The following is a 27,296-nucleotide window of genomic DNA, read 5'->3' as shown; positions in this document are numbered from 1 at the left end:
TCGGCTGTTTAAGACGAAATACTTGCAATAAACATTGTTCATCGTACATTATTTGAGTAATTTCGATTTTTGGTTATAATCTTTTTGTAATATTTTGTATAGCTAATTTAATAAAAGTTTTTTTTTAGTAATCTTATTTTAAATACATTAAAAGTACTATAGACGTTATAATAGGCTGTTCTAAACAAAATACTTGTATTAAAAGCTTTTTTATCGTACACTATTTGAATTATTTTGATTATTGGTATCAATTTTCTTGTAATATACCAGACACCTGATTATATAAACCTATTCGGTTAATATATTAGTTTTAAAGTATTAAACTTTTTTTGACATCAAAATTGTCTGTATAAGACAAAATACTAATATTAAAGATTGTTTATCGAACATTATTTGAGTTATTTCGATTTTTGGTTATAACATTCTTATAATACTTTGTACAGCTAGATTAATTAACGTCTTTGGTTAGTAATCTAAGTTTAAACATATTAAAAGTACTATAGGCGTTATAATAGGCTGTTTTTAACAAAATTCTTATAATAAACCCTCTTTATCGTTCACTAGTTGATTATTTAGAATATTGGTATTAATATTCATGTAATATATCAGACAGCTAATTAGATAAACCTATTCGGTTATTAATATTAGTTTTAATGTATTAAAACTCCTTTTGACGACAAAATCGGCTGTTTAAAACGAAATACTTGTATTAAACATTGTTTATCGTACATTATTTAAATTATTTCAATTTTTGGTTATAAAATTATTTTGATATTTCTTAAAGGTGTTTCATAAGCGTTTTTTTTTTGACAATACTAGTTTTAAAGTATAAGAATCTCATTTGACGTCAAAATCGGCTGTTTAAGACGAAAAACTTGCAATTAACATTTTTTATCGTACATTAATTGAGTTATTTCAATTTTTGGTTATAATATTTCTTAATATTTCGTATAGCTAGTTTAATTAACGTCTTTGGTTAGTAATGTAACTTAAAATATAATTAAAGTTCTAAAGACGTTATAATAGGCAGTTTTAAAAAAGTACTAGTATTTAACCCTTTTTTATCCTACACTATTTGAATTATTTTGACTATTGGTATTTATATTCTTGTAATGTATCTTATAGCTAATTATATGAACCCTTCGGTTACGAATATTATTTTTTAAGTATTAAAACTCCTTTTGACGTCAAATTCGGCTGTTTAATTTGAAATATTTGCATTAAACATTATTTAACGTATATTATTTAATTTATTCAGATTTTAGGTTTTAATATTCTTGTAATATTTCTTAAAGGTAATTTAATAAACGTTTTCGGTTAAAAAAATTAGTTATTAAGTATTCAAACTCCTTTCGACGTCAAAATTGGCTGTTTAAGTCGAAAAACTGCAATAAACATTTCTTATCGTACATTATTTGAGTAATTTTAATTTTTGGTTATAAAATTCTTGTAGTATTTCGTAAAGGTAATTTACTAAAAGTCTTTCGTTAAAAATATAAGTTTTAAAGAATTATAACCTTAATTTACGTCAAAGTTGGCTGGTTAAGACGAAATACTTGTATAAAACATTGTTTATCGTATATTATTTGAGCTATTTTGATTTTTCTTATAATATTCTTGTAGTGTTTCGTACAGGTAATTTAATAAACTTCTTCGATTAAAAATGTTAGTTTTAAAGCGTTAAAATCACATTTAATGTCAAAATCGGCTGTTTATAACGAAAAACTTGCAATAAACATTGTTTATTGTACATTATTTGAGTTATTTTAATATTTCGTTATAGAATATTGTAATATTTCGTATAGCTAATTAAATAAACGTCTTTGGATAGTAATCTAACTGGAAACACATTAAAATTACTATAGACGTTACAATAGGCAGTTTTGAAGAAAATACTTGTACTAAACCATTTTTTATCGTACTCTATTTGAATTATTTTGATAATTGGTATTAATATTCTTGTAATATTTCATAAATATACTTATATATCCTCTTCGGTTAGGAATATATGTTTTAATAAATTAAAACTCCTGTTGTCGTCAAAATTGGCAGTTTTAGACGAAATATTTGTAATAAACATTGTTTATCGTACATTTATTGAGTTATTTCAATTTTAGGTTATAATATTCTTGTAATATTTCGTATAGCTAACTTAATAAATGTTTTTGGTTAGTAATCTAACTTTAAACATATTTAAAGTACTATAGACGTTATAATAGGCTGTTTTAAAGAAAATACAAGTATTTAACCATTTTTTATCGTACATTATTTAAATTTTTTTAATTATTAGTATTAATATTTATGAAATATATCATGCAGCTTATTAAACAAACGTTCAGTTAGGAATATTAGTTTTAAAGAACTAAAACTCCATTTGACGTCAAAATAGGCTATTTTAGACGAAATACTTGCTATAAACATTGTTTATCGGACATTATTTGAATTAATTCAATTTTTGGTTATAATATTCTTGAAATATTTCCTAAAGGTAATTTAAGAAACGATTTCGGTTGACAATATTACTTTTATAGTTTTAAAACTCCTTTTGACTTCAAAATCGGCGTTTTAAGACGAAATACTTGCAATAAACTTTTTTTATGTACATTATTTTAGTTTTTTCGATGTTTGGTTTAATTATTCTTGTAATATTTTGTAAAGGTAAAATAATAAACGTTTTAAGTTAGAAATATTAGTTTTAAAGTATTAAAACTCCTTTTTACGTCAAAATCGGCTGTTTAAGACGATATACTGGCAATAAACATTTTTTATCGTACATTATTTGAGTTTTTTAAATTTTCAACGAATAACTTTCACTAAACATTGTTTATCGTTTATTATTTGAGTTTATTCGATATTTGGTTATTATATCTCTGTATTATTCTTATAGATAATTTAATAAACTTCTTTGGTTAGTAATTTAACTTTAAACACATTTGAAGTACTATAGACGTTATAATAGGCTGTTTTAAACAAAAGACTTGTATTAATCCCTATTTTATAGTACACAAGTTGAATTATTTTGAATATTGGTATTAATATTCTTGTAATACATCAGACAGCTAATACAATAAACATATTCGGTTAGTAATATTAGTTTTAATGTTTTATACTTATAATGTATTAAAACTCCTTATTACTTATATTTATATGTGTATTACTATGTATATTACCATGTATATATATATTACTCCTTATTACTTATTTTTAAAACTTATAATATATAAAAACTCCTTTTGACCGCAAAATCGGCTGTTTGAGACCATAAACTTGCAAAAAACAAAGTTTAACGTACATTATTTAAGTTATTTCGATTTTGGGTTTTAATATTGTTGTAATATTTCTTAAAGGTAATTTAATAAGCTTTTTCGGTTTACAATACTAGTTCAAAAGTATTAAAACTCCTTTTGACGTCGAAATCGGCTGTTAAAGACGAAATACTTGCAATAAACATTGTTTAACGTACACTATTTGAGTTATTTTGATTTTTGGTTATAATTTTCTAGTTATATTTCGTATAGCTAATTTATTTAACGTCTTTGGTTAGCTATCTAACTCTTAACACATTTAAAGTACTATAGACATTACACTAGGCAGTTTTGAAGAAAATACTTGTATCAAACCCTTTTTTATATCACACTATTTAAATTATTTCGATAATTGGTATTAATATTCTCGTAATATATCATACAGCTGATTAAATGAACCTCTTCAGTAAGGAATATTAGTTTTAAAGTATCAAAACTCCTTTTGACGTCAAAATCGGATTTTTAAGACGTAATACTTGCAATAAACATTGTTTAAAGTACAGTATTTGAGTTATTTAAATTTTTGGTTTTATACTTCTTGTATTATTTCGTAAAGGTAATTTTATAAACATTTTCACTTCAAAATATTAGATTTAAAGTATTATAACTCTTTTTGACGTCAAAATCGGCAGTTTAAGACGAAATACTTGCAGTACACATTGTTTATTATACAATACCTGAGTTATTTCGATTTTTGGTTATAATATTCTTGTAATATTTTGTAAAGGTATCTTAATAAACGTATATGTTTAAAAATATTAGTTTTAAAGTATTTAAACTTCAATTGACGTCAAAATCAGCTGTTTAACACTGAATACTTGCAAAAACATTATTTATCGTACATTATTTGAGTTATATCGAATTGTGGTTACAATATTCCTGTAATATTTCTCACAGCTATATCATCAAACGTCTTTGGTTAGTAATCTAACTTTAAAAATATTAAAAGTACTATAGACGTTATAATAGTCTGTTTTAAACAAAATACTTGTATTAAACCTTTTTTTATCGTCCACTAGATGAATTATTTTGATTTTTGGTATTAATATTCTGGTAATATATTATATAGCTGATGATATGAACGTCTTCGGTTATTTATATTAGTTTTAAAGTATTAAAACTCCTTTTGACTTCAAAATCGGCTTTTTAAGACGAAATACTTGCAATAAACATTGTTTATCGTACATTACTTCAGTTATTTCGATTTTTGGTTAAAATATTCTTGCAATATTTTATACTGCAAATAAAATAAACGTCTTTAGTTAGTAATCTAACTTTAATCATATTAAAAGTACTATACACGTTAGAATAGACCTTTTTAAACAAAATACTTGAAATAAACTCTTTTTTATCGTATACTAGGTGAATTATTTTGATTTTTGGTATTAAAATTCTTGTAATAAATTAAACAGCTAGTTAAATACACTTTTTCGGTTAGGAATATTAGTTTTAAAGTATTTTAACCTTATTTTACGTAAAATCGAATAATCAAGACATATACTTGCAATAAACATTGTTCATCGTACATTATTTGAGTTATATTGATTTTTGGTTATAATATTTTTGTAATATTTCCTATAGCTTATTTAATAAACGTCTTTCGTTAGTAAACTAACTTTAAACACATTAAAAGTACTCTAGACGTTATAATAGGCTGTTTTAAACAAATAACTGGTATTAAATCCTTTTTTATCGTACACTATTTGATTATTTTGATTACTAGTATTAATATTCTTGAAAGATATCATACATATAATTCAATAAATGTCTTCGGTTAGAAAAATTAGTTTTAATGTATTAAAACTCCTTTCGACGTCAAAATCAATTGATTAAGAAGAAACACTTGTAATAAACATTGATTATCGTACATTATTTGAGTTATTTTGATTTTCATTTAAAATATTCTTGTAATATTTCGTACAGCTAATTTAATAAACGTCTTTGGTTATTAATCTAACTTTAAACATGTTAAAAGTACTATAGACGTTAAACTATGCTGTTTTAAACAAAATACTAGTAATAAATCTTTTTTTTATCGTATACTAATTGAATTTAATAGAGTATTTATATTAATATTCTTGTTATATATCAAACAGCTAATTATATATACCTCTTCGGTAAGGTATATCAGTTTGAAAGTGTTAAGACTACTTTTGACGTCAAAATCGGCTGTTTAATACGAAATACTTGCAACAAACCTTGTTTATCGTGCATATATTCAGTTATTTCGATTTTTCGTTTTAATATTCTTGTAATATTTCTTATAGCTAATTTAATAAACGTATTTGGTTAGTAATCTAACTTTAAACACATTAACAGTACTATAGACGTTATAACACGCTGTTTTAAACAAAATACTTGTATTAAATTGGTTTTTATCGTACACTATTAAATTATTTTGATTATTGGTGTAAATATTATTTTAATATATTATACATTTATATAAATAAACCTCTTCGGTTAGAATTATTAGTTTTAAAATATTAAAACTTCTTTTGACGTCAAAATTGGCTGTTTAAGACGTAATACTTGCAATCATCATTGTTTAAAGTACAGTATTTGAGTGATTTCAAGTTTTGGTTTTATTATTCTTGTAATATTTCGTAAAAGTAATCTAATAAATGTTTTGGTTAAAAATATTAGATTTAAAGTATTATAACTCTTTTTGAAGTCAAAATCGTACACTATTTGAATTATTCTTAATATTGGTATTAATATTTTTGTAATATATCATATAGATGATAATATGAACCTCTTTTGGTAGGAAAATTAGTTTAAAAGTATCAAAACTTCTTTTAACGTCAAAATCGGCTTTTTAAGACAAAATAATTGCAAAAAACATTGTTTATCGTACATTGTTTGAGTTATTTCGATTTTTAGTTATAATATCCTTGTATATTTGTTACAGCTAATTTTATAAACGTCTTTGGTTAGTAATCTGTTTCTTAAGACATTAATAGTACTATAAACGTTATAATAGTCTGTTTTAAACAAAAAACGTGTATTAAACTCTTTGTTATCGTACACTATTGAATTATTTTGATTATTGAGTTTAATATTCTTGTAATATATCATACATCTAATTAAATAAACCTCTTCGGTTAGGAATATTAGTTTTAAAATATCAAACCTCCATTTGACGTCAAAATCGGCTGTTTAAGACGAAATACCTATAATAACATTGTTTATCCTACATTATTTGAACTATTTCTGTTTTTGGTTATAATATTGATGTAGTATTTCGTAAAGGTAATTTAATAAATGTTTTTGGTAAAATATATTAGTCTTAAAGTATTAAAACTCTTTTTGACATCAAAATCGGCTGTTTAAGACGAAATAATTTCAATAAACATTGTTTGTCGTACATTATTTGAGTTATTTTAATTTTTGGTTGTAATATTATTGTAGTAATTTGGAAAGATAATTTAATAAAGTCTTTATTAAAAAATTAGTTTTAAAGTATTAAAACCTTTTTTGACGTCAAATCGGCTGTTTAAGACAAAATACTTGCAAAAAACATTGTTTTTCATACATTATTTAAGTTATTTCGATTGCTGGTTATAATATCCTTGTAATATTTTTTACAGCTGAATAAAAACGTCTTTGGTTAGTAATTTATTTCTAAAGACATTAAAAGTGTTCAATACGCCATAATAGGCTGTTTCAATCAAAATACTTGTACTAAACCCTTTTTTAGCTTACACTGTTCAAATTATTTTGATTAGTAGTATTATTATTCTTTAATATATCATACACCTAACTATATGAACCCTTTCAGTCAGGAATATTAGTTTTAAAGTATTAAAAATACATTAGACGTCAAAATTGGCTGTTTAAGACGAAATACTTGCAATAAACATTGTTTATCGTTTATTATTAGAGTCATTTTGATTTTAAGCTATAATCGTCTTGTAATATTTCGTAAATGTAATTTAATAAACGTTTTCGTTCGAAAATAATAATTTTAAAGTATTAAAACTACTTTTAATGTCAAAAACGGCTGTTTAATACGAAACACTAGGAATAAATAATGTTTAACGTACATTATTTTAGTTATAATAGGCTGTTTTAAACAAAATACTTGTATTAAACCTGTTTTTATCTTACACTATTTGAAATATTTTGATTATTTTCGTAAAATATTTCGTAAAAGTAATTTTATATTTGTTTTCGGTTGAAAATATTAGTTTTAAAATATTAAAACTCCTTTAGATGTCAAAATCGCCTGTTTAAGACGAAGTACTTGCAATAAACATTGTTTATCGTACATTATATGAGTTATTTTAATTTTTTGGTATAACTTTCTTGTAATAATTCTGATAGCTAATTTAATAAACTTCTTTTGTTAGTAATCTAACTTTAAACACATTAAAACTCCTTTTGACGTCAAAAAATGTTGTTTTAAGCAAAATACTTGTATAAAATCCTTTTTTATCGTACACTTTTAAATTGTTTTGATTAATGGTAGTAATATTCTAGTAATATTTCATACATATAATTAAATAAACCTTTCGATTAGAAATATTAGTTTTAATGTATTGAAACTCCTTTTGACGTCAAAATCGGCAGTTTAAGACGAACTACTTGCAATAAACAATGTTTATCGTACATTATTTGAGTTATTTCGATTTTTGGTTATAATATTGTTGTAATATTTCATACAGCTAAGTTAATAAACGTCTTTGGTTAGTAATCTAACTTTAAACATATTAAAAGTACTATAGACATTATAGTAGTCTGTTTTAAACAAAATTCTTGTAATAAACAATTTTTTATCGTACACTTGTTGAATTATTTTAATTATTGGTAATTATTTTCTTGTAATATATCATACAGCTGATTATTTAAACCTCTTCGGTTAGGAATATTAGTTTTTAAGTACTATAACTCCTTCTGACGTCAAAATCGGCTGTTTAAGACAAAATACTTGCAGTAAACATTGTTTATCATATATTATTTGAGTTATTATAATTTTTAGTTATAATATTCTTCTAATATTTCGTAAAGGTAATTCAATAAAAATTCTCCATTAAAAATAATAGTTATAAGGTATTAAAACTCCTTTTGACATTAAAATTTTCTGTCTAAGACGAAATACTTGCAATAAACATTGTTTATCGTACATTATTCGATTTTATTAGATTAATGGTTATAATATTCTTGTAACATTTTGTAAAGGTAACTTGAAAATTGTTTTCGGTTAAAAATATTATTTTTAAAGTATTAAAACTTCATTTGAAGTCAAAATTAGCTGTTTAACACTAAATACTTGTAATAAACATTGTTTAAAGTACAGCATTTGAGTTATTTTAATTTTTGGTTTTATTATTCTTGTAATATTTCGAAAAAGTAATTTTATAAACGTTTTCAGTTAAAAATATTAGTTTTAAAGTATTAAAACTCCTTTTGACGTCAAAATCGCCTGTTTAAGACGAAGTATTTGCAATAAACATTGTTTATCGTACATTATATAAGTTATTTTAATTTTTGGTATAACTTTCTTGTAATAATTCAGATAGCTAATTTAATAAACTTCTTTGGTTAGTAATCTAACTTTAAACACATTAAAACTCCTTTTGACGTCAAAAAGGCTGTTTTAAGCAAAATACTTGAATAAAATCCTTTTTTATCGTACACTATTCAATTATTTTGATTATTGGTAGTAATATTCTAGTAATATATCATACATATAGTTAAATAAACTTCTTCGGTTAGGAATATTAGTTTTAAAAAATTAAAACTCATTTTGACGTCGGCTGTTTAAGACAAAATAATTGCAAAAAACATTGATTATCGTACATTATTTGTGTTATTTTGATTTTCATTTAAAATATTATTGTAATATTTCGTACAGCTAATTTAATAAACTTCTTTGGTTAGTAATCTAACTTTAAACATATTAAAAGTACTATAGACGTTAAACTAGGCTGTTTTAAACAAAATACTAGTAATAAATCTTTTTTTATCGTATACTATTTAAATTTAATAGAGTATTAATAATATTCTTCTTGTAATATATCAAACAGCTAATTATATATACCTCTTCGGTAAGGAATATTAGTTTTAAAGTGTTAAGACTACTTTTGACGTCAAAATTGGCTGTTTAATACGAAATACTTGCAACAAACATTGTTAATCGTTCATTTATTGAGTTATTTCGATTTTTTGTTTTAATATTCTTGTAATATTTCTTATAGCTAATTTAATAAACGTCTTTGGTTAGTAATCTAACTTTAAACACATTAAAAGTACTATAGACGATATAATAGGCTGTTTTAAACAAAATACTTGTATTAAATTGGTTTCTATCGTACACTATTTAATTATTTTGATTATTGGTATAAATATTATTTTAATATATTATACATTTATATAAATAAAGCTCTTCGGTTAGAATTATTAGTTTTAAAATATTTAAACTCCTTTTGACGTCAAAATTGGCTGATTAAGACGTAATACTTGCAATAATCATTGTTTAAAGTACAGTATTTGAGTGATTTCAATTTTTGGTTTTCTTATTCTTGTAATATTTCGTAAAAGTAATCTAATAAATGTTTTGGTTAAAAATATTATATTTAAAGTATTATAACTCTTTTTGAAGTCAAAATGGGCAGTTTTAGACGAAATACTAGCAATAAACATTGTTTATCGTTCATTATTCGATTTATCTAGATTTATGTTTAATTATATAGTTGTAATATTCTGTAAAAGTAATTTAATAAACGTCTTTAGTAAGTAATCTAACTTTAATCATATGAAAAGTACAGTACACCTTATAAAAGGCTGTTTTAAATAAAATACTTGTAATAAACCCTTTCATTGTACAATACTTGAATTATTTTGAGTATTGGTATTAATATTCTTGTAGTTTATCAGACAGCTAATTAAATACACCTCTTCGGTTAGGAATACTAGTTCTAAAGAATTAAAACTCTTTTTGACGTCAAAATCGGCTTTTTATGACGAAATACTTGCAATAAACACTGTTTATCGTACACAAATTAAATTATTTTGATTATTGGTAATAAAATTCTTGTAATATATCATATAGTTGATAATATGAACCTCTTCGGTAAGGAATATTAGTTTTAAAATATTAAAACTCATTTTGACGTAAAAGTCGGCTGTTTAAGACAAAATACTTTCAATAAACATTGTTTGTTGTATATTATATGAGTTATTTCAAATTTTGGTTATAATATTCATGTAAAATTTCGTAAAGGTAATTTAATAAACGTTTAAGGTTGAAACTATAAGTTTTAATGTATTAAAACTCCTTCTGGCGTCAAAATCGGCTGTTTAAGACGAAATACATGCAGTAAACTTGTTTATCGTACATTATTTGATTTATTTAGATTTATAGTTATAATATTCTTGTAACATTTTGTAAAAGTAACTTGATAAACGTTTTTGGTCAAAAATATTAGTTTTAAAGTATTAAAACTTCATTTGACGTCAAAATTAGCTGTTTAACACTGAATACGTGCAATAAACATTGTTTATCGTACATTATTTGAGTTATTTCAATTTTTGGTTTTATTATTCTTGTAATATTTTGTAAAAGTAATTTTATAAACATTTCAGTAAAAAATATAAGTTTTAAAGTAATGAAACTCTCTTTGACGTCAAAATCGTTTGTTTAAGACGAAATACTTGCAATAAACATTGTTTATCGTGCAATAATTGATTGTTTCGATTTTTTGTTATAATATTATTGTAACTTTGGTACAGCTTATTGAATAAACATCTTTAGTTAGTAATCTGTTTCTAAAGACATTAAAAGTACTATAAACGTTATAATAGTCTGTTTTAAACAAAAAACGTGTATTAAACTCTTTTTTATAGTACATCATTAAATTATTTTGATTATTAGGATTAATATTCTTGTAATATATCATACATCTAATTAAATAAACATCTTCGGTTAGGAATATTAGTTTTAAAATATCAAAACTCCATTTGACATCAAAATCGGCTGTTTAAGACGAAATACCTGTAATAAACATTGTTTATCGTACATTATTTGAACTATTTCTATTTTTGTTTATAATGTTGATGTAGTTTTTCGTAAAAGTAATTTAATAAATGTTTTTGGTAAAAGATATTAGTCTTAAAGAAATTAAAACTCTCTTTGATATCAAAATCGGCTGTTTAAGACGAAATACTTGCAATAATTATTGTCTGTCGTACATTATTTGAATTATTTTGATTTTTGGTTGTAATATTATTGTAGTAATTTGTAAAGATAATTTAATAAAAGTCTTTGTTGAAAAAATTGATTTTAAAGTATTAAAACCTTTTTTGACGTCAAAATCGGCTGTTTAAGACGACATACTTGCAATAAATATGTTTATCGTACATTATTTGAGTTATTTTGATTCTTGGTTATAATATTCTTGTAATATTTTATACAGCTAAATAATAAACGTCTTTGGTTAATAATCTATTTCTAAAGACATTAAAAGTATTCTAGACGCCATAATAGGCTGTTTTAATCTAAATAATTGTACTCAACCCTTTTTTAACATACACTGTTCGAATTATTTTGATTATTAGTATTATTATTCTTGTAATATATCATACAGCTAATTATATGAACCTCTTCAGTCAGGAATATTAGTTTCAAAGTGTTAAAACTCCTTTTGACGTCAAATCGGCTGTTAAAGACGAAATACTTTCAATAAACATTAGTTAACTTACATTCTTGAGTTATTTTGATTTTAGGTTGTAATTTTATTGTAGTAATTCGTAAATGTAATTTAATAAAAGTCTTTGAATAACAATATAAGTTTTAAAGTATTATAATCTCATTTGACGTCAAAATAGGCTGTTAAAGATGAAATATGTGCAATAAACATTGTTTATCTGACATTATTATAGTTTTTTCGATTTTTGGTTATGATATCCTTGTAATATTTCGTACAGCTAATTTAATAAACGTCTTTGGTTAGTAATCTATTTCTGTTAAAGACCAAATACTTTCAATAAACATTGTTTACTTACATTTTTGAGTTATTTTGATTTTAGGTTGTAATATTATTGAAGTAATTCGTAAATTTAATTTAATAAAAGTCTTTGGTTAACCATATAAGTTTTAAAGTATTATTATCTCATTTGACGTCAAAATCGGCTGTTAAAGATGAAATACGTGCAATAAAAATTGTTTATCGGACATTATTTAGTTTTTTCTATTTTTAGTTATGATATCCTTGTAATATTTCGTACAGCTAGTTTTATAAACGTCTATGGTTAGAAATCTATTTCTAAAGATATTAGAAGTACTTTAGACGCTATAATAGGCTGTTTTAAACAAAATACTTCTATTAAACCCTTTTTTATCTTACACTATTAGAATTATTTTGATTATTAGTATTATTATTCTTGTAATATATCATATAGCTAGTTATATGAACCTCTTTAGTCAGAAATACTAGTTTTAAAGTATTAAAACTCCTTTAAACTTTTAAATCGGCTTTTTAAGACGAAATACGTGCAATAAACATTGTTTATCGTACATTATTTGAGTTATTTCAATTTTTGGTTTTATTATTCTTGTAATATTTTGTAAAATTAATTTTATATTTTTTTTTCGGTTTTAAAGTATTAAAACTTCTTCTGATGTCAAAATCGCCTGTTTAAGACGAAATACTTGCAATAAACAGTGTTTAACGTACATTATTTGAGTTATTTGGTTTATGGTTTTAATATTCTTTTCATATTTTGTAAAAGTTATTAACTAAACATTTTGGCTAAAAATATTAATTTTAAAGTATTAAAACTTCTTTCAGCGTCAAAATCGTCTGTTTAAGACAAAAGTCTTGCAATAAACAATGTTTATCGTACATTATTTGAGTTATTTTGGATTTCGGATATAATATTATTGCATTAATTCGTAAAGGTAAATAAATAAAAATCTTAGTTTACAAAATATTAGTTTTAAAGTATTAAAACTTTATTTGACGTCAAAATCGGCTGTTTAAAATAAATATACTTGTAATAAACATTGTTTATCGTACATTATTTAAGTTAATTCGATTTTTGGTTATAATATCCTTCATATACTTCGTACAACTAATTTAATAAACGTCTTTTATTAGTAATCTATTTCTAAAGGCATAAGAAGTACTTTAGATGTCATAATAGGCTGTTTTAAACAAAATACATGTATTAAACCCTTTTTTATCGTACACTATTTGAATTTTTTTGAATATTTGGATTAAAATTTTTTGATAAGTCATATATCTAATTAAATAAACCTCTTCGGTTAGAAATATTAGTTTAAATGTATTAAAACTCCGTTTAACGTCAAAATCGGCAGTTTAAGACGGAAAAATTAAAATAAACATTGTTTATTGTACATTTTTTGAGTTATTTAGAATTATAGCTAAAATATTCTTGTAATATTTTGTACAGCTAATTCAATAAACGTCTTTAGTTAATAATCTAACTTTAAACATACTAAAAGTACTAAGATGCTATAATACGCTGTTTTAAACAAAATACTTGTAATAAACACTTTTTTATCCTGCACTATTTGAATTATTTTGATTATTAGTATTAATATTCTTGTAATATATCATACAGCTAATTATATGAACCTCTTCGGTCAGGAATATTTGTTTTAAGTATTTAAACTCCTTTTGACGTCAAAATCGGCTGTTTAAAACGAAATGCCTGCAATGAACATTGTTTATCGTACATTATTTGAAATTTTCGATTTTTGGTCATAATATTCTTGTAATGTTGGTACAGCTAATTTAATAAACGTCTTTGGTTAGTAATCTAACTTTAAAGACTTTAAAAGTACTAGGGACAATAAATAGGCTATTTTAAACATGATAGTTCTATTAAACCCTTTTTTATCGTACACTCTTTGAATTATTTTTAATAAAGATATTAATATTCTTGTAATATATCATATAGATGTTAATATGAACCTCTTTGGGTAGGAAAATTAGTTTTAAAGTATTGAAACTCCTTTTAACGTCAAAATCTGCTTCTTAAGACAAAATACTTGCAAAAGACATTGTTTATCGTACATTGTTTGAGTTATTTCGATTTTTTTAAAAATACTTTGTATATTTCGTACAGGTAATTTAATAAACGTCTTTAGACGTTTTAATAGTCTGTTAAAAAAAAAACGTGTATTAAACCCTTTTTATCGTACACTATTTGAATTATTTTGATTATTGGGATTAATATTCTTCTAAAATGTTATACATCTAACTTAAAAAACGTCTTCGGTTAGTTCATCTTAAATTGTTCATCATATATTAATTAAGTTATTTTAATTTTTAGTTAAAATATTCTTTTAATATTTCGTAAAGGTAATTCAATAAACGTTCTCTGTTAAAAATAATAGTTATAAGGTATTAAAACTCCTTTTGACATTAAAATTTTTTGTTTAAGACGAAATACTTGCAAAAAACATTGTTTATCGTACATTATTCAATTTATTTAGATTTATGGTTATAATATTCTTGTAACATTATGTAAAGGTAACTTGAAAAACGTTTTTGGTTAAAAATATTATTTTCAAAGTATTAAAACTTCATTTGAAGTCAAAATTAGCTGTTTAACACTTAATACTTGTAATAAACATTGTTTTAAGTACAGCATTTGAGTTATTTCAATTTTTGGTTTTATTATTCTTGTAATATTTCGAAAAAGTAATTTTATAAACGTTTTCAGTTAAAAATATTAGTTTTAAAGTATTAAAATTTCTTTTGACGTCAAAATCGGTTGTTTAAGACGAAATACTGGCAATAAACATTGTTTATCGTGCAATATTTGATTGTTTCGATTTTTTGTTATAATTTTATTGTAATTTTGGTACAGCTAAATTAATAAACATCTTTGGTTAGTAATCTACCTTTAAAGGCATTAGAAGTACTATAGACATTAGAATAGGCTGTTTTAAACATAATAGTTGTATTAAGCCCCTTTTTTATCGTACACTAATTGAATTATTGTTAATATTGGTTTAAATATTATTTTAATATATCATATAGATGATAATATGAACCTCTTAGGTTAGGAATTTTAGTTTTAAAATATCAAAACTCCATTTTACGTCAAAATCGGCTGTTTAAGACCAATTACTTTTAATTAACATTGTTTACTTTACATTATTGAGTTATTTTGATTTTTGGTTGTAATATTATTGAAGTAATTCGTAAATGTAATTTAATAAAAGTCTTTGGTAAACATTATAAGTTTTAAAGTATCAAATCTCATTTTACGTCAAAATCGGCTGTAAAAGATGAAATACGTGAAATAAACATTGTTAATCGGACATTATTTTAGTTTTTTCAATTTTTGGTTATAATATCATTGTAATATTTTGTACAGCTAATTTTATAAACGTCTTTGGTTAGTAATCTATTTCTAAAGATATTAGAAGTACTATAGACGCTATAATAGGCTGTTTTAAACAAAATACTTCTATTAAACACTTTTTTATTCTACACTATTAGTATTATTTTGATTATTAGTATTATTATTCTTGTAATATATCATATAGCTAATTATATAAACCTCTTTCAGCATGAATACTAGTTTTAAAGTATTAAAACTTCTTTGAACTTTAAAATCGGCTCTTTAAGACGAAATACGTGCAATAAACATTGTTTATCGTACATTGTTTGAGTTATTTCAATATTTGGTTTTATTATTCTTGTAATATTTCGTAAAAGTAATTTTATATTTGTTTTCGGTTGAAAATATTAGATTAAAAGTATTAAAACTCTATTGATGTCAAAATCGCCTGTTTAAGACGAAATACTTGCAATAAACATTGTTTACCGTACATTATTTGAGTTATTTCGTTTTTGGTTTTAATATTCTTTTCATATTTTGTAAAAGTTATTAACTAAACATTTTGGTTAAAAATATTAGTTTTAAAGTATTAAAACTTCTTTTGACGTCAAAATCGTCTGTTTAAGACAAAAGTCTTGCAATAAACATTGTTTACCGTACATTATTTGAGTTATTTTGGTTTTTGGTTATAATATTATTGTATTTAATCGTAAAAGTAATTAATAAAAAATCTTAGTTTAAAAATATTAGTTTTAAAGTATTAAAACTTTATTTGACGTCAAAATCGGCTGTTTAAGATAAATATACTTGCAATAAACATTGTTTATCGTACATTATTTAAGTTAATTTGATTTTTGGTTATAATATCCTTCATATAATTCGTACAGCTAATTTAATAAACGTCTTTTATGAGTAATCTATTTCTAAAGGCATAAGAAGTACTTTAGATGTTATAATAGGCTGTTTTAAACAAAATACATGTATTAAACCCTTTTTTAGCGTACTTTATTTAATTTATTTTGATTATTACGATTAAAAATTTTGTAATAAATCATACATCTAATTAAATAAACTACTTCGGTTAGAATAATTAGTTTAAATGTATTAAAACTCTGTTTAACGTCAAAATCGGCAGTTTAAGACGGAAAAATTGAAATAAACATTGTTTATTGTACATTTTTTGAGTTATATAGAATTATAGCTAAAATATTCTTGTAATATTTTGTACAGCTAATTCAATAAACGTCTTTAGTTAATAATCTAACTTTAAACATACTAAAAGTACTAAGATGCTATAATACGCTGTTTTAAACAAAATACTTGTAATAAACACTTTATTATCGTGCACTATTTGAATTATTTTGATTATTAGTGTTAATATTCTTGTAATATATCATACAGCTAATTATAAGAATCTTTTCGGTCAGGAATATTTGTTTTAAAGTATTAAAACTCCTTTTGACGTCAAAATCAACTGTTAAAAACGAAATACCTGCAATGAACATTGTTTATCGTACATTATTTGAAATTTTCGATTTTTGGTTAAAATATTCTTGTAATGTTTGTACAGCTAATTTAATAAACGTCTTTGGTTAGTAATCTAGCTTTAAAGAAATTAAAAGTACTAGAGACAATATAATAGGCTATTTTAAACATAATAGTTGTATGAAACCCTTTTTTATCGTACACTATTTGATTTATTTTTAATATAGGTATTAATATTCTTGTTATATATCATACAGATGTTAATATGAACCTCTTCGGTTAGAAATATTAGTTTTAAAGTATTAGAACTCCTTTTAACGTCAAAATCAGCTGTTTAAGACGAAATACTTACAAAAAACATTGTTTATCGTACATTATTTATGTCTTTAGTTAGTAATCTAATTTTAAACACATTAAAAGTACTATAGACGTTTGATAGGCTGTTTTAAACAAAATACTTGTATTAAATCCTTTTTTATCGTGCACTATTTGATTATTTTGATTACTGGTATTAATATTCTTGTAATATATCATACATATAATTTAATAGACCCCTTCGGTTAGGAATATTAGTTTTAATGTATTTTAACTCTTTTTGAGGTCAACATCGGTTGATTAAGACAAAATACTTGGAATAAACATTGTTTATCGTACATTATTTGAGTTATTTCGATTTTCTATTATAATATTTTTGTAATTTTTCGTAAAGCAAATTTAATTATTGTCTTTGGTTAGTAATCTAATTTTAAACGTATTAAAAGTATTAGAGACGTTATACTAGGCTGTTTTAAACAAAATACTTGTTATAAACCCTTTTTTTTATCGTACACTATTTGAATTCAATTAAGTATAGGTATTAATACTTTTGAAATATATGAGACAGCTTATTAAATACACCTCTTCGGTTAAAAATATCAGTTTTAAAGTATTAAACTGCTATTGACGTCAAAATGGGCTGTTTTAAACAAAATATTTGCAATAAACATTGTTTAACGTACATTATTTGAGTTATTTCAATTTTTGGTTCTAATATTTTTGTAATATTTCGTAAAGTAAATTAAATAAACATTTTCGGTTAAAAATATTACTATAAATGTTTTAAAACTCCTTTTGACGTCAAAATTGGCTGATTAAGACGGTATACTTGCAGTAAAAATTGTTTATCGTACATTATTTGAGTTTTATCGTCTTTGGTTATAAAATTATTGTAGTATTTCGTATAGGTAATTTAATAAGCGTCTTTGGTTAAAAGTATTAGTTTTAAAGTATTTTAGCCATATTTGTCGTCTAAGTCGGCTGTTTAAGACGAAATACTTGTATAAAACCCTTTTTTATCGTACATTATTTTAGTTTTTTTCGACATTTAGTCATAATTCTCTCGTAATACTCGTACAACCAATTCATTTACCGTCTTTCGTCAGTAATCTAACTTAAAGCATATCAAAAGTACTATAGACGTAATCAAAGGCTGTTTTAAAGAAAATTTTTGTAATGAACCTTTTTTTATCGTACACCAGTTGAATCATTTTGAGTATAGGTTTTAATATTGATGTAATATATCAGACAGCTAGTTAAATAAACCTCTTCGTTAAGGAATATGAGTTTACAGTATTAAAACTACTTTTGACGTCAAAATCGGCTGTTTTATACGTAATACTTGCAACAAACATTGTTTATCGTACATTTATTTAGTTTTTTCGGTTTTCCGTTTTAATATTCTTGTAATTTTTCTTATAGCTAATTTAATAAACGTCTTTGGTTAGTAATCTAAATTTAAGCACATTAAAAGTACTAAAGACGTTATAAAAGGCTGTTTTAATCAAAATACTTGTATTAAATCCTTTTTTATCGTACACTAGTTGAATTATTTTGAGTATAGGTATTTGTATTCTTGTAATATATCATACAGCTAATAAAATATACCTCCTCGATAAGGAATTTGAGTTTTAAAGTATTAAGACTACTTTTGACGACAAAATTGGCTGTTTAATACGAAATACTTGCAACAAACATTGTTAATCGTTCATTTATTGAGTTGTTTCAATTTTTCGTTTTAATATTTTCTTAATAATTCTTATAGCTAATTTAATTATTGTCTTTGGTTAGTAATCTAACTTTAAACACATTAAAAGTACTATAGACGTTATAATAGGCTGTTTTAAACAAAATACTTGTATTAAATAGTTTTTTATCGTACACTATTTAATTATTTTGATTAGTGGTAAAAATATTATTGTAACATATTATATATATAATTAAATGAACTTATTCGGTTAAGAGTATTAGTTTTAAAGTATTAAAATTCCTCTGACGTCAAAATCGGCTTTTTAAGACGTAATATTTGGAATAAACATTGTTTATTATACAATACCTGAGTTATTTCGATTTATGGTTATAATATTCTCGTAATATTTTGTAAAGGTATCTTAATAAACATTTTCGATAAAAAGTATTAGTTTTAAAGTATTAAACTTTAATTGACGTCAAAATCAGATGTTTAACACTAAATACTTGCAATATACATTGTTTATCGTACATTATTTGAGTTATATCGAATTGTGGTTTTAATATTCTTGTAATATTTCTTACAGCTATATCATCAAACGTCTTTGGTTAGTAATCTAACTTTAAACATTATAAAAGTACTATAGACGTTATAATAGGCTGTCTTAAACAAAATACTTGTATTAATCCTTTTTTATCGTACACTAGATGAAATATTTAGATTTTTGGTATTAATATTCTTATAACATATTATATACCTGATAATATGAATTTCTTCGGTTAGTAATATTAGTTTTAAAGTATTAAAACTCCTTTTGACGTCAAAATCGGCTGTTAAAGACGAAATACTTGCAATAAACAAATTTTATCGTATATTATATCATTTATTTTAATTTTTGGTTATAATATTCTAGTAATATTTCTTAAAGGTAACTTAATATACGTTTTCGGTTAAAGACATTAGTTTTAAAGTATTAAAACTCCTTTTTACGTCAAAATCGACTTTTTAAGACGAAATACTCGTAATAAATATTGTTTATCGTACATTACTTTAATTATTTCGATTTTTGGTTATAATATTCTTGCAATATTTCATACTGGAAATAGAATAAACGTCTTCAGTTATTAATTTAACTCTAATCATACTAAAAGTACTATAGACGTTAGAAGAGACCTTTTTAAACAAAATACTTGTAATAAACCCATTTTTATCGTACACTAGTTGAATTATTTTGATTATTGGTATTAATATTCTTCTAATAAATTAAACAGCTAAATAAATACACTTCTTCGGTTAGGAATAATAGTTTTAAAGTATTAAAAATTTTTTTGACTTCAAAATCGGCTGTTCAAGATAAAATACTACAATAAACTTTGTATATCGTACATCATTTGAGTTATTTTGATTTTTGGTTATGATATTCATGTAATATTTTGTAAAGCTAATTTAATAAATATCTTTGGTTAGTAATCTAACTTTAAACATATTAAAAGTACTAAAGACGTTATAATTGACTGTTTTAAACAAAATACTATTAATAAACCTTTTTTTATCGTACACTAGTCGAACTATTTTAAGTATTGGTATTAATTTTCTTGTAATATATCAGACAACTGATTATATGAACCTCTTCGGTTAGGAATATTAGTTCGAAGGTATTAAAACTCCTTTTGATATCAAAATCGGCTGTTTGATACAAAAAACCTGCAACAAACATTGCTTTACGTACATTATTGAGTTATTTCAATTTTTCGTTCTATATTCTTGTAATATTTCGTATGGTATATGTAAACTTTTGGGTTAAAAATATTAGTTTTAAAGTTTTAAAAAACTTTTTGACGTCAAAATCGGCTGTTTAAGACGAAACACTTGAAATAAACATTGCTTAACGTACATTATTTTAGTTGTTTAGATTTTTGGTCATAATAATCTTGTAATATTTCGTAAAGATGATTTAATAAATGTCTTCGGTTAAAAATATTAGTCTAGAGAATTAAAACTCCTTTTAACGTCAATATCAGCTGTTTAAAAACGGAAAACTTGCAATAAACATTGTTAATTGTACATTATTTGAGTTATTTTAATTTTTGATTAAAAAATTCTTTTGGTATTCTGTAAAGGTAGTTTAATAAAAGTCTTTGGTTAAAAATATTAGTTTTAAAGAATTTAAACCTTATTCGACGTCAAAATCGGCTGATCAAGACGAAATACTTGCAATAAACATTGTTCATCGTACATTAATTGAGTTATTTTGATTTTAGGTTATAGTATTTTTGTAATATTTCCTATAGCTTATTAAAAAAACGTCTTTCGTTAGTAATCTAACTTTAAACACATTAAAAGTACTATAGACGTTAAACTAGGCTGTTTTAAATAAAATACTAGTAATAAATCTTTTTATTTATCGTATACTATTTGAATTTAGTTGAGTATTAATATTAATATTCTTGTTATATATCAAACAGCTAATTAAATATACTTCTTCGATAAGAAATATGAGTTTTAAAGTGTAACGACTACTTTTGACGTCAAAATCGGCTGTTTAATACGAAATACTTGCAACAAACATTGTTTATCGTGCATTTATTGAGTTATTTCGATTTATGGTTTTAATATTTTTGTAATATTTCTTATAGCTAATTTAATAAACGTCTTTAGTTAGTAATCTAACTTTAAACACATTAAAAGTACTATAGACGTTATAATAGGCTGTATTAAACAAAATACTTTTATTAAATTGTTTTTTATCGTACAGTATTTAATTATTTTGATTATTGGTATAATTATTATTGTAATATATTATACATATAATTAAATAAACCTCTTCGGTTAGAAATATTAGTTTTAAAGTATTAAAACTCCTTTTCACGTCAGAATCGGCTGTTTAAGACGTAATACTTGCAATAAACAGTGTTTAAAGTACAGCATTTGAGTTATTTCAATTTTTGGTTTTATTATTCTTGTAATATTTCGTAAAAGTAATCTAATAAAAGTTTTTAGTTAAAAATATTAGATTTTAAGTATTATAACTCTTTTTGAAGTCAAAATCGTCAGTTTAAGACGAAATACTTGCAATAAACATTGTTTATCATTTCAATAATTTAGTTATTTTGATTTTTGGCTATAATATTTTGTATTATTTTATAAAGGTAATTAATAAATGTTTTTGGTGAAAAATATAAGTTTTAAGGTATTAAAAATCCTTTTGACGTCAAAATCAGCTGTTTAAGACATAAAACTTGCAATAAACTTTGTTTATCATACATTATATATTTATCAAGATTATAATTATAATACAGTTGTAATATTTTGTAAAGGTAATTTAATAAACGTCTCTAGTAAGTAATCTAACTTTAATCATATTAAAAATACTGTAAACCTTATAAAAGGCTGTTTTAAACAAAATACATGTAATAAACCATTTTTCATTTTACAATACTTAAATTATTTTGAGTATTGGTATTAATATTCTTGTAATATATCAAACAGCTAAGTAAATACACCTCTTAGGTTAGAAATATTAGTTCTAAAGTATAAAAATCTCATTTGACGTCAAAATCGGCTTTATAAGACGAAAAACTTACAATAAACATTTTTTATCATACATTAATTGAGTTATTTCAATTTTTGGTTCTAATATTACTTAATATTTCGTATAGCTAGTTTAATTAACGTCTTTGGTTAGTAATGTAACTTAAAATATAATTAAAGTACTAAAGACGTTATAATATGCAGTTTTAAAAAAGTACTAGTATTTCACCCTTTTTTATCTTACACTATTTGAGTTTTTTTCATTATTGGTATTAATATTCTTGTAATGTATCTTATAGCTAATTATATGAACCTCTTCGGTTACGAATATTATTTTTTAAGTATTAAAACTCCTTATGACGTCAAAATCGGCTGTTTAATTTGAAATATTTGCAATAAACATTATTTAACGTATATTATTTAATTTATTTAGATTTTAGGTTTTAATATTCTTGTAATATTTCTTAAAGGTAATTTAATAAACATTTTCGGTTAAAAATATTAGTTATAAAGTATTAAAACTCCTCCCGACGTCAAAATTGGCTGTTTAAGTCTAAAAACTGCAATAAACATTTCTTATCGTACATTATTTGAGTTATTTTAATTTTTGGTTATAAAATTCTTGTAGAATTTCGTAAAGGTAATTTACTAAAAGTATTTTGTTGAAAATATAAGTTTTAAAGAATTATAACCTTAATTGACGTCAAAGTTGGCTTGTTAAGACGAAATACTTGTATTAAACATTGTTTATCGTATATTAATTGAACTATTTTGATTTTTCTTATAATATTCTTGTAGTATATCGTAAAGGTAATTTAATAAACTTCTTAGGTTAAAAATATTAGTTTTAAAGTGTTAAAATCACATTTAATGTCAAAATAGGCTTTTTAAGACGAAAAACTTGCAATAAACATTGTTTATTGTACATTATTTGAGTTATTTTAATTTTTTGTTATAATATTCTTGTAATATTTCGTATAGGTAATTAAATGAACGTCTTTGGTTAGTAATCTAACTGTAAACACATTAAAATTACTATAGACGTTACAATAGGCAGTTTTAAAGAAAATACTTGTACTAAACCATTTTTTATCGTACACTATTTGAATTATTTTGATAATTGGTATTAATATTTTTGTAATATATCATAAATATACTTATGTAAACCTCTTCGGTTAGGAATATAAGTTTTAATGAATTAAAACTCCTGTTAATGTCAAAATTGGCAGTTTGAGACGAAATAGTTGTATAAACATTGTTTATCGTACATTTATTGAGTTATTTTAAATTTAGGTTATAATATTCTTGTAATATTTTGTATAGCTAATTAAATAAATGTTTTTAGTTAGTAATCTAACTTTAAAATATTTAAAGTACTATAGACGTTATAATAGGCAGTTTTAAAGAAAATACTAGTATTTAACCATTCTTTATCGTACGCTATTTAAACTATTTTAATTATTAGTATTAATATTTATATAATATATCATGCAGCTAATTAAACAAATGTTCTGTTAGGAATATTAGTTTTAAAGCTTTAAAACTACTTTTGACTTCAAAATCAGGTTTTTAAGACGAAATACTTGCAATAAACATTTTTTAATGTACATTATTTTAGTTTTTACGATGTTTGGTTTAAATGTTCTTGTAATATTTTGTAAAGGTAAAATAATTAACGTGTTAAGTTAGAAATATTAGTTTTAAAGTATTAAAACTCCTTTTTACGTCAAAATCGGCTGTTTAAGACGATATACTAGCAATAAACATTTTTTATCGTACATTATTTGAGTTTTTTAAATTTTTAACGAAAAACTTTCACTAAACATTGTTTATCGTTTATTATTTGAGTTTATTCGATATTTGGTTATTATATCTCTGTATAGATTTTATAGCTAATTTAATAAACGTCTTTGGTTAGTAATCTAGCTTTAGTACTTATAGTATAGTACTAATATAGTATACTTATAGTACTAAAGCTAGATACTATATTTAGTACTATAACATTTTAAGTACTATAGACGTTATAATAGGCTGTTTTAATCAAAACACTTGTAATAAACCCTATTTTATAGTACACAAGTTGAATTATTTTGAATATTGGTATTAATATTATTGTAATATATCAGACAGCTAATACAATAAACATTTTCGGTTAGTAATATTAGTTTAAATGTATTAAAACTTATAATATATTAAAACTCCTTATTACTTATATTTATATGTGTATTACTATGTATATTACTATGTATATGTATATTACTCCTTATTACTTATTTTTAAAACTTATAATATATTAAAACTCCTTTTGACTGCAAAATCGGCTGTTTGAGACGATAAACTTGCAAAAAACATTGTTTAACGTACATTATTTAAGTTGTTTCGATTTTGGGTTTTAATATTGTTGTAATATTTCTTAAAGGTAATTTAATAAGCGTTTTCGATTTACAATACTAGTTTTAATGTATTAAAACTCCTTTTGACGTCGAAATCGGTTGTTTAAGACGAAATACTTGCAATAAACATTGTTTAACGTACACTATTTGAGTTATTTTGATTTTTGGTTATAATATTCTAGTAATATTTCGTATAGCTAATTTATTTAACGTCTTTGGTTAGTAATCTAACTCTTAACACATTTAAAGTACTATAGACATTACACTAGGCAGTTTTGAAGAAAATACTTGTATCAAACCCTTTTCTAAGTACACTATTTAAATTATTTCGATAAATGGTATTAATATTCTTGTAATATATCATACAGCTGATTATATGAACCTCTTCAGTTAGAAATATTAGTTTTAAAGTATCAAAACTCCTTTTGACGTCAAAATCGGATTTTTAAGACGTAATACTTGCATTAAACATTGTTTAAAGTACAGTATTTGAGTTATTTCAATTTTTGGTTTTATTATTCTTGTAATGTTTCGTGAAGGTAATTTTATAAACATTTTAAATTCAAAATATTAGGTTTAAAGTAATATAACTCTTTTTGACGTCAAAATCAGCAGTTTAAGACGAAATACTTGCAGTAAACATTGTTTATTATACAATACCTGAGTTATTTCGATTTTTAGTTATAATATTCTTGTAAAATTTTGTAAAGGTATCTAAATAAATGTTTATGTTTAAAAATATTAGTTTTAAAGTATTTAAACTTCAATTGACGTCAAAATCAGCTGTTTAATACTGAATACTTGCAAAAAACATTGTTTATCGTACATTATTTGGATTATATCGAATTGTGGTTACAATATTCTTGTAATATATCTCACAGCTATATCATCAAACGTCTTTGGTTAGTAATCTAGCTTTAAACATATTGAAAGTACTATAGACGTTATAATAGGCTGTTTTAAACAAAATACTTGTATTAAACCTTTTTTTATCGTACACTAGATGAATTATTTAGATTTTTGGTATTAATATTCTTGAAATATATTATATAGCTGGCAATATGAACGTCTTCGGTTATTAATATTAGTTTTAAAGTATTAAAACTCCTTTTGATGTAAAAATCAGCTGTTAAAGACGAAATACTTGCAACAAACATTGTTTATCGTATATTATTTTATTTATTTTATTTTTTGTTATAATATTCTAATAGTATTTCGTAAAGGTAATTTAACAAACGTTTTCGGTTAAAGACATTAGTTTTAAAGTATTAAAACTCCTTTTGACTTCAAAATCGGCTTTTTTAAACGAAATACTTGCAATAAACATTGTTTATCGTACATTACTTCAGTTATTTCGATTTTTGGTTAAAATATTCTTGCAATATTTTATACTGCAAATAAAATAAACGTCTCTAGTTAGTAATCTAACTCTAATCACATTAAAAGTACTATACACGTTAGAATAGGCCTTTTTTAAAAAAATACTTGAAATAAACTCTTTTTTATCGTACACTAGTTGAATTATTTTGAGTATTGGTATTAATATTCTTGTAATAAATTAAACAGCTAGTTAATACACTTCTTCGGTTAGGAATATTAGTTTTAAAGTATTTAAACCTTATTTGACGTAAAATCGAATGATCAAGACATATACTTGCAATAAACATTGTTCATTGTACATTATTTGAGTTATTTTGATTTTTGGTTATAATATTTTTGTAATATTTTCTATAGCTTATTAAAAAAACGTCTTTCGTTAGTAAACTAACTTTAAACACATTAAAAGTACTATAGACGTTATAATAGGCTGTTATAAACAAATAACTGGTATTAAATCCTTTTTTATCGTACAATATTTGATTATTTTGATTACTGGTATTAATATTCTTGAAAGATATCATACATATAATTCAATAAAAGGGTTGATCATGCCAATTCGATCATCAGACCACAAGTTTCGGTAGACTGAGACCGGTTTCGTCCTTATTAGGACTCATCAGTCAGTCACAACCGAAAAACTTGTAGTCGTCAATCTACAAACGGTTTATCATGCTTTCGCATGAAGCAACCATTTGCTGGCAATGATTAGTGACGTCAGCATTGTCTTTGCCGTGCAACGTTTAAAACATTGTCCACTAGGCAAGACATCTGGTACGCTCGTTTTAGTACAATCAACAAAATCGGCGAAAGTCTGCAGAACAAGTCCGTTGATTGTACTAAAACGAGCGTACCAGATGTCTTGCCTAGTGGACAATGTTT

This window comes from Thalia democratica, chromosome 3, assembly GCF_965202585.1.
Source record: "Thalia democratica chromosome 3, ktThaDemo2.hap1.1, whole genome shotgun sequence".
NCBI lineage: Eukaryota > Metazoa > Chordata > Thaliacea > Salpida > Salpidae > Thalia > Thalia democratica.
The sequence above is the reverse complement of the archived record's forward strand: the minus strand, read 5'-3'. Positions refer to the sequence as shown.